The sequence below is a fragment of the Dendrobates tinctorius genome, unplaced genomic scaffold (assembly GCF_039654945.1).
Source record: "Dendrobates tinctorius isolate UK_male_01 unplaced genomic scaffold, ASM3965494v1 ptg000007l, whole genome shotgun sequence".
Classification (NCBI taxonomy): Eukaryota; Metazoa; Chordata; class Amphibia; order Anura; family Dendrobatidae; genus Dendrobates; species Dendrobates tinctorius.
In genome coordinates this window covers 57,020,544-57,037,983 of record NW_027361675.1, presented here as the reverse complement: position 1 = coordinate 57,037,983, position 17,440 = coordinate 57,020,544, and positions in this window count along the sequence as shown.

Here is a 17,440-nt window from a genome sequence, read left to right as displayed (position 1 = left end):
TAAAAAATAAATTTACATTTGTGGTTCACCATTACTAAGTTTCATTAATGTTGTTTGCGCCGCTCACACACACTGATGGGTAAATACATGTTAAAAACCAACCCAAGGCCTAGTATAGTCATATGTGAAATAACATGGACTAGTATAGTCATTCCAAGGCCTAGTGTAATAACTCTAGTTTTACCAACTAGAATCTGGTTTCATGAAAAACAAACTGTTGAAGCTTGTCTAAAAAATAAGTTTCTTTCTAGTTTCACCAGTTTGTTTTTTGTGAAACAAGATGCTAGTTGTTAAAAATCGAGTTATTACAGTAGGCCTTGGTATGACTATACTAGGCCGTGGTATTTCACATATTACTATACTACTAGCCCCAAGGCCTACTATACTCATATTTGAAATACCACGGCCTAGTATAGTCATTCCAAGGCCTAGTGTAATAACTCTAGTTTTGCCAACTAGAATCTGGTTTCATGAAAAACAAACTGTTGAAACTTGTCTTAAAAATAATTATCTTTCTAGTTTCACCAGTTTGTTTTTTGTGAAACAAGATTGTTAAAAATCGAGTTATTACAGTAGGCCTTGGTATGACTATACTAGGCCGTGGCATTTCACATATTACTATACTACTAGCCCCAAGGCCTACTATACTCATATTTGAAATACCACGGCCTAGTATAGTCATTCCAAGGCCTAGTGTAATAACTCTAGTTTTACCAACTAGAATCTGGTTTCATGAAAAACAAACTGTTGAAACTTGTCTAAAAAATAAGTTTCTTTCTAGTTTCACCAGTTTGTTTTTTGTGAAACAAGATGCTAGTTGTTAAAAATCGAGTTATTACAGTAGGCCTTGGTATGACTATACTAGGCCGTGGTATTTCACATATTACTATACTACTAGCCCCAAGGCCTACTATACTCATATTTGAAATACCACGGCCTAGTATAGTCATTCCAAGGCCTAGTGTAATAACTCTAGTTTTACCAACTAGAATCTGGTTTCATGAAAAACAAACTTGAAACTTGTCTTAAAAATAATTATCTTTCTAGTTTCACCAGTTTGTTTTTTGTGAAACAAGATTGTTAAAAATCGAGTTATTACAGTAGGCCTTGGTATGACTATACTAGGCCGTGGCATTTCACATATTACTATACTACTAGCCCCAAGGCCTACTATACTCATATTTGAAATACCACGGCCTAGTATAGTCATTCCAAGGCCTAGTGTAATAACTCTAGTTTTACCAACTAGAATCTGGTTTCATGAAAAACAAACTGTTGAAACTTGTCAAGTTTCACCCGTTTGTTTTTTGTGAAACAAGATCCTAGTTGGTAAAAATCGAGTAGGCCTTGTTATGACTATACTAGGCCGTGGTATTTCACATATGACTATACTAGTAGGCCCAAGGCCTACTATACTCATATTTGAAATACCACGGACTAGTATAGTCATTCCAAGGCCTAGTGTAATAACTTGTAAGTTGGAATGGAGCAGATTACATTCATCCACTCAATGCTGACTTGTATTCCCCATGGACTTTCATTGGGGTTGGGTTTTGAGGGTTGTGTTTTGAGAAAATCACATACTTTGTTTTCAACTAGTTGCACAACTTTCTCTTGAAAAAAAATGGTTTCCTGATTCATGGCCTGCAGCTTTGCTCGTTCCAATATATTTCACGCAGACTAGCAATGCTGCATTTTAACTCATATGTGTATTTACCTGCCCAGGTGTGTGAACATCAAAAAATTCAGTTATACATGGGAAGTTTTTTATTAAATTGGAGTTTAAAAAATATAGTGCACTCAGTAATGGTATCAAATAAGGTTTTTTATTACCATAAACAAACAAAAACATTACACCATTTCATCTTGCCAGTGCACCCGTCCTACATCAGAAATAAAGTAGGCCGCAAATTGGTCCCTCATTTGGCCAACTTCAACGGATGACCTGAGAGTGTGCTGAGTGAATTCAGGCAATGGGTTAGGAGCATCATCGTCCAGTTCAAAGGTCGGGTGCTCTTTAGCCATCACAAAGTTATGTAGAACCACACAGGCCTTCACCACCTCATCGACTGTTTCAAGTTTAAGATTAATGGCCGTGCCCAGAATTCGCCATCTGGAAACAAGAATCCCAAAAGCACACTCGACAGTTCTTCTGGCCCTGGTCAGCCTGTAATTAAATATTTTTTTGGTGTGGTCCAAGTCCCGGCTGGAGTAGGGTTTCAGTAAGTTTCCGCACATTTGAAAAGCCTCATCGCCAACCATTACAAAGGGCAGTGGCGGAGCTTCGGTGTGAGGAAGAGGCCGTGGCATAGGGAAATTAAATTGGTTGCCATACAACCTCCGGCCCATGTCTGAGTTTTTAAAAGCCTGTGAGTCATTACCACGGCCAAATGCTCCAATGTCCACTGCTACAAACATACATCCGGCATCCGCAATCGCAATGAGTACTATTGAAAAGTACTTTTTGTAATTATAGTACTCAGATCCCGTTCTTTGGGGTTTGATGATCCGTATGTGTTTACCATCAACAGCTCCCAAACAGTTGGGAAAATTGCATACTGTCCAGAATTTGTCAGCAATTTCCATCCACTTTTCAGCGGTGGGCAGGGGCATAAATTCTGGGCAAAGAACATTCCAGAGAGCCCGGCAGGTGTCAGCAACAATTCCAGACAAGGTAGAGATTCCAATACGGTACTGGAAGTGTAGTGAAGATAGGGTTTCTCCAGTCGCCAGGAATCTGTGAACAGACAAAGAAGTAAAATTAATATTTATGTATATTATTTTAAAAAACTATAAAATAAAATATTAGTACATTCACGAAAACTAATTACCCAAGGTTTTGAATACTAAATTTAAAAAAAAACCATCAGACCGCACCCCTTGGTTTTTAAAACATACCGTAATGTCACCAGTAGCCGTTCCTCAGGAGGAATCGCACGACGGAGCTGTGTGTCCTGTCTCCGGATGGATTGTTGGACACGAGCAAGCAAATCCAAGAAACTTTCGTGGGACATCCGGATATAATCTGTAAATTTCTCCGGGTTTGCCTGTAGCTCGCTGTAGAGGGTGTGGTATGCCCCACGGCTCTCCCGGAGTTCAACAATCGGATGTATCCACATACGCCGCCGTCTTCGCTGCCTCTCTCTCTTCCTTTGTTCATGGCAAGCAACTGCATACGCCTGAGCCATCGCGATGTCCAAATCCAAGTTGAAGTGAAAACTCTTCCAGCGCAGATCCATGGTCACGAGAAGAATCAAGCAAATGTGAAGAATACTGTAGACAGGGTCTATATATATTAACATACCACACCCACAATGAAGTCCCATTGGTCTTGTGTGTTGTTGAATGGTTGTTTTTTCTTTTTTGTGGGGTTTTTCCAAAATCTGTAAATAAACGCAAACGCACAAAAAACGCATACAAACGCGCAAAAACACTGCGTTTTTTTCCTGCATGCGCATTAAAATGCTGGAAAAAAACGCAGCGTTTGTATGCATTTGTATGCGTTTTTTTAATGCGTTTTTTTGCGGGAAAAACGCGCTGCAAAAAAAAGCAAGTGTGAAACTAGCCTTAAATGTTTAAAATGCACACAGGAGCAAAGACTATAATTTATGGAGACCTGTCCTGTGGTCTTATGAAACTAAAATTAAACGTTTTGGGGCATAATGACCATCATTAAGCTTGGAGGAAAATGGGAGAAGCTTTGAAGCCTAAGAACACCATCCCAACTGTGAAACATGGGGTTTGCAGCATCATGTTGTAGGGTTGTTTTGCTGCAGAAGGGACTGGTGCACCTCACAAAATAGATGGGATCATGAGAAATGAAGATTATGTGGAAATACTGAAGTAACATCTCAAGACCTCAGCCAGAAAGTTAAAGCTTGGGCGGAAATGGTTCTTCCGGATGAACAATGACCCAAAGCATACTGCCAAAATGGTAACAAAGTGGCTTAAGGATAACAAAGTCAATGCTTTGGAGTGGCTATCACAAAGCCCTGATCCTAATCCTATTGAAAATTTATGGGCAAAGCTGAAAAGTCAGGTGCACGCAAAGCCACCTACAAACCTGCATCAGTTACACCAGTTTTGTTACTATAGAGGGTGGGGTGAATATAAAAGGAGTGGAGTGTGCGAAAACAGGGCTTCTGGCAGGAAGACAGTACACACTGAAGGAGAAGGTTGACTCCGTCTCCACAGCTTCTGACCAACCAGCGGGCTTACTCTGCAGCCTGTCTGCCCCTGCATGCACTACTGGTGCACCTACATGGCTGAGCACCTCGCAGACTCTGGCATCCGAGAGCTCTGACTGGTCAGCACCCCTGATTACTACTGATGTGCCGTACTGTGCCGAACTTACAGTGCACGCCTGTCCACGCGGTCCTGCTGTGGCCTCCACCCCGGAACTTTGTTTCACACTCGCTGAGCCAACTCCTATCCACCACATAACACTGAGTTCCAGGACTGAGGGATTACGTCAGGACAAGTCAGGCCTTGCTGTTCCGGTACAGAGACAGTGCCTTAACTTCATCTGGGATTGCTTCAGAGACGTCTCGCGGCACCTGTGTTGCCATAGTGCGATCTTTCAACCTCGTCCATCTGGAAGCTACAGACTGATAAGTTGAATCGTTTCATGCTGTTTGTTGTTAACATTATCTTATCCACCGTTCCCCTTCCTGCATTCATACTGTATCATTACTGAAAACTCCCTACGTGGAGCATTGACTGTACACTACTTTGCATAAAGTGCCCATTAACTCTCGCTCTGCCTCCTGCTCGTCACTGCATACCGCTTTCCTGATAGCATCTAAGACTTGGCGCAGTTGGCAAGATGCAGTCTAACAGCACAGAGGCGGCAGACCAAGCAGTTGGGGGTGGCCCAAGGTCCAGCATCTCGCTGGGAGCAATGTTAAATAATTTGACAAAGTTTACGTGAAACAACACCATGTTGTGGAGCTGGACTGAAAGCGTACAGGGTATGATGTGAATGCACCCCATGACTACTGCCTTGGAAGCTGAGGTGGCCATTATGGCATTAGATGTATCATTACTGCAAACTCCCTGCGTGGAGCATTGACTGTACACTACTTTGCATAAAGTGCCCATTAACTCTCGCTCTGCCTCCTGCTCGTCACTGCATACCGCTTTCCTGATAGCATCTAAGACTTGGCGCAGTTGGCAAGATGCAGTCTAACAGCACAGAGGTGGCAGACCAAGCAGTTGGGGGTGGCCCAAGGTCCAGCATCTCGCTGGGAGCAATGTTAAATAATTTGACAAAGTTTACGTGAAACAACACCATGTTGTGGAGCTGGGCTGAAAGCGTACAGGGTATGATGTGAATGCACCCCATGACTACTGCCTTGGAAGCTGAGGTGGCCATTATGGCATTAGATGTAGAAGCTAGAGACTCAGTTATGTTACGGCCCCTTGTTACTCCAGATCTTGGAAGAAACCCATGGAGACCCCACTGATGGTGGGGCAGCTGAGGAGGCACCTTTTTATCCCCATGCAGAGGGAAGGAGAGTCCATGACACAGTACATGAATGCATTGCAGGAGTTACTGCGATTGTCAGAAAAGATGGCATTGGTGTAGGCCCTGCAGACATAATGCTGCGAGACCTTTTAGTGATGGGCTTGTGAGATACGCTGACAAAACAGGTCCTGCGAGAGCGCGTGCGGGTGAACCTCGCTTGACTTTTTCTGAGATAGAAAGAGAAGCGCGCACAAGAGAACAGAAGCAGGGGGTGACAGTCCCGGTGGGGAAGTTCCGGGGTGCAGAGGTGTCCGTGAATGCAATCATTGTACTCCTATGGGTAGAAGAATTGCGGGAAGATCTTATGAATCTGACAGGAGAGTTGGCTGACTGTTATGAATGAGTCACCGGAGGAGGAAAAAACAAAAACACGAGCTAAGTCCTGAAAACCGGAGAGGTTGGTAGCTAGCGGATTGCAGACCCCTGATCCTATTCACCACAACCACAACAGTAGCCGTGGGGGGTTCCTACGGTGCCCTAGACCCCTTGACACAGCCGGAGAGCTAAATAAGCCTAAAGAAAGAAAGTGGAAATCTAAACTGCCCCAGAGCAGACCCCAAAGCAATAGACAGCCCCCAACATGTATTGTCGGTGAAAAACAGATGAAAACGCAAACACAGACAGAAAGACAGGCTGAGCAAATGATGGGGCCCAACTAACTATATAGGAAAGGACAGAAAAGATGCTGGCTGCAATCACGCAAAAAACCCTGCCAAAAATAATGTCCAACACGTCTGATAGAAAAGGCCCTGAAGTCACTAGACTTCAAAATCACTATATCAGCACTCAGGTATATTCTGAAGACAGAGCAAAGAGATCAACTGATCAGAGACAAAAATGGAGTTCAGCTCATCCCAACCAGGGCAGGCTGAGCACAAACACTAAGTAGACAGACAAAATCTCATGGAAAAATAGCAGAGCAAAAACTTAGCTTTTAGTGGACAGGAACTAAACTGGATGCCAGAGCTCAGAGCAGAAAGGATCACCAGCAACCCAGCAGGGCGTCAGCTGCCTTTTATCCACTCAGAAATTCCGGATGTCCAATCACACCACCTGTTCAGATGACAGGTTCTTCCCATCCAGATCAATTTCACTACCTCCTTTCACCAGCAGAGGGAGTTCATCAGACATCAGAGGTGAAGGAGAAAATGAACTCATAACAGCTGACATTAAGAAAAAGACTGAAGCCGCTGCCAATACTCCAGGGGCCAGTGGAGGCCCGGAGTCTTGCCGGGATTCCAGAGGATTCCGCCAACAAAGACCCCTCACTTGCTTTAACTGTAGCATGAAAGGACATATGGCATGGGAGTGTCCATGCCGTGGAAGAGTTCAACCTCGAATCTGTTAAACTAGAGGGTTCTGAGCCCGGGGACACCACCCGGAGACAGAATAGAAGCGGAGGAGTAGTGGAAGTCACACAAATTTTGTGTCTACCTGCCCCTTGGTCTTGGCTGAGTTTGACGGCCGTGCGGTACGATGTCTGGTAGATACAGGCTCCCAGGTCACAACGATGCCAGAAGCCAATTTTCGGCATCATTTTTCTAAAGTTAGATGGCCTGAGTGGGGCCCAGTGATAAAATTGATGACTGCTAACCAATTGCCCATTCTGGTCACAGGAGTCATGATGCAGATTTCCATGTGTGGCAAGGGTCTGGGTCGTAAAGGTGTGGTGCTAACCTGGGGAGAAGCCGGACACATCGTCACGTAGGGCATGAACGTCTTAAAGGAATTCGGCAGTCTTCTTATTAAATGGAGAAGTTTCGATATAAAATTGCCACCTGATGAAGACGGTGTCTGACCGCCGAAACTCGTTGTGGAATAAAGGAACATTTTAGCAAAACTCCTTGGCGCTCCTTTGAACGCGTTCATTTACACCTTGTTAAATTACTCAACTATGCATAAAAACATAGGAACTAGGATGTAGAAGAATGACATTTGATTCACTTGACTGAAGAGTCAAAATGTGAAATATTTGGCTATAAATAGAAAAAGTTCGCCAATCTCAAATTCGTCACGAGCGTCGCACATTCGGATTCAAGTCCGCTTTCATGAGCATGTTTACTCAAAATCAGCAAAAGTCGGTCACAGTTTGGTAAATCTTCGCATTTCCACTAAAGGTTTTGTGTGACTTTGGCAAGGATAGTGAAGCTGTATGATGAGCGCTGAAGATGGGGGGACATGTTTGATGAGGGGAGGTGATGTGGAGGGGTTAAAGGAGCAACTAAAGAGATTGCAATTGCGGAGCATGCTTTTTTTTCTTTTAACTTTATGTGTGCTGATTCCGGCAACCAATCAAGGCGCAGAAACCATCCACAATGGGACGAAAGGTCTTCTGTGATTGTTTGCCGAAGTCACATGTCCCCGGCCATATAAAAACTGGACATTTTGTTTTGCTGGCACCATTTGCTCAGTGTCACAGTGCAGACAGGTCGCTCCTGTGCTGGTTCTGCTGCTGAAAGTGAACTTGTCAGTGAAGTAGATAGGATCCTGTCCTGTGTGAAATCGATCTTTCAACATCAAAGTATATTGTGCAAATACTGTGTGGCAGTCTCTGGGAGCCACGTTTGCTACTCCAAACTGTTTGTGCTAAAACTGTGGTTCAGATTTCCACTTAAAAGTCATTAAGCCTACTACAGTGGTACAGCCACGAGGCCCAATTATCTACTCTGAATCTTTTATACTAAAACTGTTTTTCAGTGGCAAATCAGAAGGCCAGAATTGAAAATATAAATTTCTTGTGCTAATGACGTTGTCCTGAAACAATGCCACATTTTGGCAGAATAATATATTGTGCTGGTAATATTTTAGCCTAGGCTGGAGTCTACAATTCAAAATAATTCTTTGCGGTAATACTGTGGTCTAGAAGTAAGGCCACATTTCTCCATAAAATATTTTGTGCTGGTAATATTTTTTGCCATGCATGACTCCATATTTGAAAATAAAAATCATTAGTGCTAATAGCATGGTCCTGAAACAAGGCCACATTTAAGCATATAAATGTTTAATGCTATTAGTTTTTCTTCAGCCAGTGCACATTTATGAATCTAAATTTTTTTTTACTAATAGCGTGCTACAAAAAGCAGGTTACATTTCAGTATAGAAATCCTTTGTGCTATTTGTGTGCTCCAGCCTAGGCCACATTTAATATTTCAGCATGGGACAGGGCCTGGGACATATCTTGGACCAGAATTTGTAGCTTAACCCGTTAATGACCGAGTCAATTTGCAGCTTTATGACCAGGCCAATTTTTACAATTCTGACCACTGTCATTTTATGAGGTCATAACTCTGGAAAGCTTTAATGGATCCCACTGATTCTGAGATTGCATTTTCATGACATATTGTAATTCATGTTAGTGGCAAAATTTCTTTGATATGACTTGTGTTTATTTATAAATAAAATGGAAATATGGCGAAGATTTTTAAAATTTAGCAATTTTCAAACTATTAATTTTTATTCCCTTAAATCAGAGAGATATGTCACACAAAGTACTTAATAAAAATATATACCACATGTATACTTTACATGAGCACAATTTTTGAAAAAAAAATTTTTCTAAGGAACTTATAAGGGTTAAAATTTGACAAGCAATTTCTCATTTTCACAACAAAATTTACAAAACCATTTTTTAGGGACCACATCACATTGAAAGTCACTTTGAGGGGTGTACATGATGGAAAATACCCCAAATTGACACCATTCTAAAAACTGCACCCCTGAAGGTGCTCAAAACCACATTCTTGAAGTTTAATAACCCTTTATGTGCTTCACAAGAACTGAAGCAATGTGGAAGGAAAAAATTAACATTTAACTTTTATTTTACAAACATTTTATTTCAGAACTATTTTTTTTATTTTCAAGTGTAAAAAGAGAAAAGAAACCACAAAATGTGTTTTGCAATTTCTCCTGAATATGTGGATACCCTATATGTGGGGGTAAACCACTGTTTGGGTGCACGGTAGAGCTTGGAAGGGAAGGAGTGCCGTTTGAATTGTTCAAGGCAGAACTGTCTGGAATTGAGATCGGACGCCATGTCAAGTTTGGAGAGACCCTGATGTGCTTAAACAGTGGAAACCCCACACAAGTGACACCATTTTGGAAACCCTTAAGAAACTTATCTAGATGTGTGGTAAGAACTTTGAACCCACAAGTGCTTCACAGGAGTTTATAACGTAGAGCCATGAATATAAAAAATCATATTTTTTTCCACAAAAATAATCTTTTTGCTCCCAAATTTTTATTTTCACTTATTTTCAAAAGGGAAACAGGATAAATTAGATCCTCAAAGTTGTTGTGCAATGTCCTGAGCATGCTGATACCCTATTTGTGGAGGTAAACCACTGTTTGGGCACACGGCAGAGGTCGAAAGGGAAGGAGTGCTGTTTGACTTTTTCAATGCAGAATTGGCTGGAATTGAGATCGGACACCATGACGCATTTGGAGAGCCCCTAATGTACCTAAACAGTGGAAACCCCTCACAAGTGACACCATTTTGGAAACTAGACCCCATATGGAACTTATCTAGATGTGTGGTGAGCACTTTGAACCTCCGAGTGCTTCATAGAAATTTATAACGCATAGCCGTGAAAAAAAACAACAATTTCCTCAAAAATTATTCTTTAGCCCACAATTTTTTATTTTCACAAGGGTAACAGGAGAAATTGGACCACAAAATTTGTTGATCAATTTGTCCTGTGTATGCTGGTACCTAAAATGTTGGGGGAACCACTGTTTGGGCACACATTGGGGCTCGAAAGGGATGTAGTGTTGTTTTGGAATGTGGACTTTGATGGAATGGTCTGCCGACGTCATGTTGCGTTTGCAGAGCCCTTGATGTGCCAAAACAGTAGAAACCGACCACAAGTGACCCGATTTTGGAAACTAGACCCCCAAAGGAGCTTATCTAGATGTGTCGTGAGCACTTTGAACCCCCAAGTGCTTCACAGAAGTTTAGAAATCAGAGCCGTGAAAATAAAAAATCATTTGTTTTCCACAAAAATTATATTTTACTCCCCAATTTTTTGTTTTCCCATGGGTAACAGGAGAAATTATGCAATTTGTCCTGCATACACTGATGCCCCATATGTGGGGGTAAACCACTGTTTGGGCGCAGAAGGGAGGGAGCACTGTTTGACTTTATGAATGCATAATTTACTAGAATCAATGGTGGTGCCATGTCGCATTTGGAGACCCCCCAATGTACCTAATCAGTGGAAACAAACCTTTAATTAGCCTTACATAACTTAGAATATATGATATAAAACCAACCTTCATTAAAGTCTAGATATATAGGCTAGATAAGTCTATAAGTCTAGACATAAGGCCTTTGGAGACAACCAGGCTTATAGTTTTCATCAAAACAATATATCAGACATTTCCTCCTCTGATACTGAAACATCGGATACTGAACGTACTAATATCAGTATCTCTCCTAGAGGAGGTAGACGCTATAGACAAAGGAGGGGCAGGGGCAAGTACCACCCAAGGGGACCACAGAGGGGCGAATTGGCATATACAAACCAAAGAGGACCAAATGTAACAAACAGTCTCCCTTTGCCTACTCCTTCATCCTCCTCTTCTTCCTCTTTTTTAGAGAAAAATGCCAAATCAGGTTATTACCTGAGACCCAAATAGGCCTTAATCAGGGTCAGATTATAAATCTCTCAGATTATATCCTTAAAGAGGAGGATTATGGTGTTTTGAGAAAAGGACTTAACTATGTTCCTACAAACAGTTTTGATTGTTTCAACTGGACTAAGGATATTAATTTATTATGTCGTAAACTCAGATGGAAAAAATTCTTTGCACGAAATGATCACAATGAATGTGAATGGTTGTGTTTGCAGGAGGATGAGCTTGAAGGATTTATGGCATTGGTGGGACTACTGGAGGAAAATGACACCAAAGAGGGATCTGAGTTATGAATGGGTCACCGAGGAGGAAAAAACAACACAAGCCAAGTCTCAGAAAACCAGAGGGGTTGGTAACTATGCAGATTGCAGATCCCTGATCTTACCACACAACTAACAGCAGTCATGGAGCGCACCTACGATGATCCTAGACGCCTCATCACAACCGGAGAGCTACATAAGCCTAAAGCAGGAAAAGAGGAAAACTAACTGCCCCAGAGCAGACCCCAAAGGAAAGACAGCCCCCCACATGTATTGATGGTGAAACAAGATGAAAACACAAACAAAGGCAGAAAAATAGGCTGAGCAAACGTTGGGGCCCGACTAACTAGAAAGGACAGAAAAGGAAAGACACTGTCTGGAATCTGCCAAAAACCCTACCAAAATAATGTCCAACACTTCTGATAGCAAAATTAACCCTGAAGTCACTAGACTTCTCCCACTATATCAGCACTCTGAAATATTCTGAGAAAGAGCAAAAAGAGGCCAATCTAATAAGGGACCAAAAGGAAAAATACAGATAAATAGGAGTGGAAATTCAGCACAACCCCAGCAGGGCTGGCTGACCACAAAAAACTGAATTGACCAACAAGAGCAAGTGTGAACAATAGCAAAAACAAACTTAACTTGAGAAGACTGGAACAGAGCTGAAGTCCAAGACCTGAGAAGCAGACTGAATCACCAGCACCAGGATAGGGCTTCGGCTGTCTTATATCCAGTCTGATACTCCAGACATTCAATCATTATCCTCCTCATCAGGTGGCAGATCACTACCAATTAAACCAACCTCACTACCTCCTGTCACCACTAGAGGGAGAACGGAAGGAGGAGCAGAAAATGGGTTCACAACAGTACCCCCCCTTGAGGAGGGGTCACCGAACCCTCATCCATGCCACCAGGCCGATCAGGATGGGCCCGATGAAAAGCACGAACCAATTTATTGGCATGAATATCAGAGGCAGAGACCCAAGAACTATCCTCCTGGCCATAACCCTTCCATTTGACCAAATACTGGAGTCTCCGTCTAACCAAATGAGAATCCAATATTTTCTCTACCTCATATCCACATTGCCTTTAACCAATACAGGGTCAGGAGGTGCCGCCACAGGAACTACTGGCTCAACAAACCTCTTCAACAGTGACTTGTGAAATACGTTATGGATTTTGAATGTAACTGGAAGAGCCAATCGAAAAGAAACAGGATTAAGAATCTCCAAAATCTTATAAGGTCCAATAAATCTTGGCTTAAATTTTGGAGATGCAACCTTCATAGGAATATTCTTAGACAACAACCAAACCATATCACCCACTTTAAACCGGGGACCAATGGTCCTATGCCGGTTGGAAAAATGCTAGGCCTTTTCCTGAGAGAGTGACAACTTATCCACCACTTGGTCCCATATCTGCTGCATTCTCACAACCACAGTGTCCACACCTGGGCAGGACGAAGATTCCACTTGCCCTGAAGAGAATCGAGGATGAAACCCAAAATTACAGAAAAACGGTGACATCAAAGTGGCAGAACTAGCTCTATTGCTCAGCGCAAATTCGGCCAAGGGCAAAAATGAGACCCAATCATCTTGATCAGCAGATATAAAACATCTTAAATAAGATTCCAGGGTCTGGTTTGTTCTCTCAGTCTGCCCATTGGTCTGGGGATGAAACGGGGAGGAGAATGATAACTGAATTCCCAGATTGGAACAAAAGGCTTTCCAGAATCTGGAAACAAACTGGACCCCTCTATCGGACACAATGTTCTCAGGAATCCCGTGTATCCGAACCACCTGTTGTAAAAACAAGGGTACCAACTCAGCAGAAGATGGCAACTTTGGGAGTGGTACAAGATGGACCATCTTCGAAAATCTATCACAAATCACCCAGATAACAGTCATTCTCTGAGAGACAGGAAGATCAGAAATAAAATACATTGAGAGATGGGTCCATGGCCTCTTGGGCACCGGCAGGGGCATCAGCAACCCACTAAAACGAGAACAGGGTTTAGACCGAGAACAAGTTCCACAGGACTGTACAAAATTCCTCACATCACGAGACAAGGCAGGCCACCAAAACGACCGACTCACCAAATCTCTGGTACCAAAAATACCTGGATGACCAGCCAATGCAGAGCAATGGACTTCAGACATCACTCTCTTTCTCCACTGGTAAGAAACATACAATCTTCCCATAGGGCAACGCTCAGGCCTATCCTCCTGAAATTCCTCCGGGGCGCGTCTCAAATAGGGCGAAATGGCAGAAAGAACTACCCCCTCACCTAGGATAGTAGTAGGCTCGGTCACATTAAGAGAATCAGCAAAGAAACTCCTAGAAAGGGCGTCTGCCTTAACATTCTTAGTGCCCGGAAGAAAAGAGACCACAAAATTAAAACGCGTGAAAAACAAGGCCCATCTAGCCTGTCTAGGATTCAAGCATTTGGCCGACTCCAGATAAATCAGATTCTTGTGATCAGTGAGGACCACAAATTGATGTCTAGCTCCCTCCAGCCAATGTCTCCACTCCTCAAATGCCCATTTCATGGCCAGCAATTCCCAATTCCCCACGTCATAGTTGCGCTCAGATGGGGAAAACTTTAGAGAAAAGCAGGCACAGGGATTCATCTTAGAAGTTACAGGGTCTTTTTGGGACAAAACAGCTTCTGCACCAATCTCAGAAGCGTCTACCTCCACTTGAAATGGAAGTGAGACATCAGGTTGCCGTAAAACTGGAGCTGAAGTAAATCTGCGCTTAAGCTCCTGAAATGCTGAGACAGCCTCAGTAGACCAATTCAGCACATCAGCTCCCTTCTTGGTCAGATCAGTCAGTGGTTTGACAATACTAGAAAAATTACCTATAAATTTACGATAGAAATTAGCAAAACCCAAAAACTTCTGGAGAGCCTTCAAAGAAGTAGGCTGAACCCAATCATAAATGGCCTGTACCTTGGCCGGGTCCATTTCAATAGTCGATGGAGATAAGATAAATCCCAAAAATGAAATCCTCTGTACACCAAAGAGGCATTTCGATCCCTTAACATACAGAGTATTTTTCCTCAAAATCCGGAACACAGTCCAGACATGTTGCACATGAGAATCATAATCACTGGAAAAGATCAAAATTTCATCCAGAAAATTGATCAAAAACTTATCCACAAAGTCTCAGAAAATATCGATCATAAAAGATTGGAAGATGGAAGGGGCATTAGTGAGCCCAAAAGGCATCACCAGGTACTCAAAATGTCCCTCGGAGTATTAAACGCCATCTTCCATTCATCCCCGTGCTTGATGCGAATAAGATTATACGCCCCTCTTGAGGTCAAGTTTGGTAAACCAACAAGCACTTTTAACTCTGGAAATAAATCAGAAATCAGGGGTAATGGGTACTGATATTTAACAGTGATTTTGTTAAGGGAACGATAGTCAATACATGGCCTTAATGAGCCATCTTTCTTGGCCACAAAAAAAAACCAGCGCCTAAAGGTGACGAGGATGGCCTTTATATGACCCTTCTCCAACGACTCCTTAATTTAGGATAGCATAGCATCATGTTCGGGTACAGATAAGTTGAAAAGCTGACCCGTGGGAAATTTACACCCAGGCATCAACTCAATTGCACAGTCATAACTCCTATGAGGAGGCAAAGACGCAGACTTACTCTCACTAAATACATCATAGAAATCAGCCAGATAATCAGGAATATCATGAGACTGAGGAGAGGTGGAGAAACCAGGAGCGTCCCTAAGAACACACTGACAACCACAACTCACCACAGACAGATTTCCAATCCAAAACTGGGTTATGAGTTTGCAACCAGGGGAACCCCAGAACAATAGTATCATGCAAATTATTCAGCACCAAAAATTTACAATTTTCTTGGTGGTCTGGGGCAACTCGCATTACCACCTGGGTCCAATACTGAGGTTTATTCTCCGCCAAAGGAGTGGCATCAATACCCCTCAAAGGAATAGGCATCTGAAGAGGCATCATGGACAAACCACAACGTTTAACAAAGTCCAAATCCTTCAGATTCAGAGCTGCTTCTGAATCCACAAAGGCCTTAGTGGAAAATGTGGACAAGGAGCAGATCAGAGTAATTGCCAAAAGGAACTTAGGTTGTACACTGCCCACAGCAAATGTGTGTGCAAAACGTTTCTCTCATTTAGGGCAGACCGAAATAGTATGAGAGGCGTCTCCACAGAAAAAACACAGCTTATTACGCCTTCTAAACTCCTGACGTTGCGCCCTAGACAAAACCCCATCACATTGCACAGGTTCAGACATTTGTTCAAAAGGTGGCAGCGCCTCCCGTGTAGTTTTACGTTCACGTAAACACCGATCAACTTGAATGGCTAATGACATAGAGCCATCCAGACCAGAGGGAACAGGAAATCCCACCATAACATCTTTTACAGTCTCTGATAAACCTTTCCGAAAGAGAGCTGCCAATGCACTATCATTCCATGTAGTAAGGACCGCCCACTTTTGGAATTTTTGACAGTACAACTCTGCAGGATCCTGACCCTGGTTTAATGCCAACAGGGTTCTCTCAGCTTGATCAATGGCATTAGGTTCATCATACAACAACCCCAAGGCCAGAAAAAATGCATCCACATTAGTCAGAATAGGATTTTCAGGTGTCAGAGAAAAAGCCCAATCCTGGGGATTGCCGCGCAGCAAGGAGATGACAATTTTAACCTGCTGCATAGAGCTCCCCGATGAGTTAGGCTTCAAGGCAAGAAATAATTTACAATTATTCTTAAAGTTCAGAAATTTAGACCGATCCCCAGAAAACACATCAGGAGTAGGAATCTTGGGTTCAGCAGCATGTGACCGAATGAGATAGGTGGAAATTCCCTGCACTTCAGCAGCAAGTTGCTCCACACGATCAGACAGTTGCTTAATCTCCATTAGGAGCGGAAAAAAAATCCTCCTACGGCCCCAGAGAAAAAGAGGAAAAAATATAGTTAAAAAAAAAAAATTCTGACACTTTTTTTTTTTTCCATTTTAAACAGTTTTCTCCTGCTTTTCAGTACCCTAGAATCTGCGGTATGGCTGGTGATTCTGTTATGAATGGGCCACCGAGGAGGAAAAAATAACACAAGCCAAGTCTCAGAAAACCAGAGGGGTTGGTAACTATGCAGATTGCAGATCCCTGATCTTACCACACAACTAACAGCAGTCGTGGAGCGTACCTACGATGATCCTAGACGCCTCATCACAACCGGAGAGCTACATAAGCCTAAAGCAGGAAAAGAGGAAAACTAACTGCCCCAGAGCAGACCCCAAAGGAAAGACAGCCCCCACATGTATTGACGGTGAAACAAGAAGAAAACACAAACAAAGGCAGAAAAATAGGCTGAGCAAACGATGGGGCCCGACTAACTAGAAAGGACAGAAAAGGAAAGACACTGTCTGCAATCTGTCAAAAACCCTACCAAAATAATGTCCAACATTTCTGATAGCAAAATTAACCCTGAAGTCACTAGACTTCTCCCACTATATCAGCACTCTGAAATATTCTGAGACAGAGCAAAAAGAGGCCAATCTAATAAGGGACCAAAAGGCATATACAGATAAATAGGAGTGGAAATTCAGCACAACCCCAGCAGGGCTGGCTGACCACAAAATACTGAATTGACCAACAAGAGCAAGTGTGAACAATAGCAAAAACAAACTTAACTTGAGAAGACTGGAACAGAGCTGAAGTCCAAGACCTGAGAAGCAGACTGAATCACCAGCACCAGGATAGGGCGTCAGCTGTCTTATATCCAGTCTGATACTCCAGAGATCCAATCGTTATCCTCCTCATCAGGTGGCAGATCACTACCAATTAAACCAACCTCACTACCTCCTGTCACCACCAGAGGGAGAACGGAAGGAGGAGCAGAAAATGAATTCACAACAGATCTGGTCCTTTCACAAATTTGAGGAATAATAGCACTAAAATGCCTCCCCAGTCTGATATCTCTAGCATTGATATTTTTCTCAAGCTTGTTGAAAGAAATATTAGG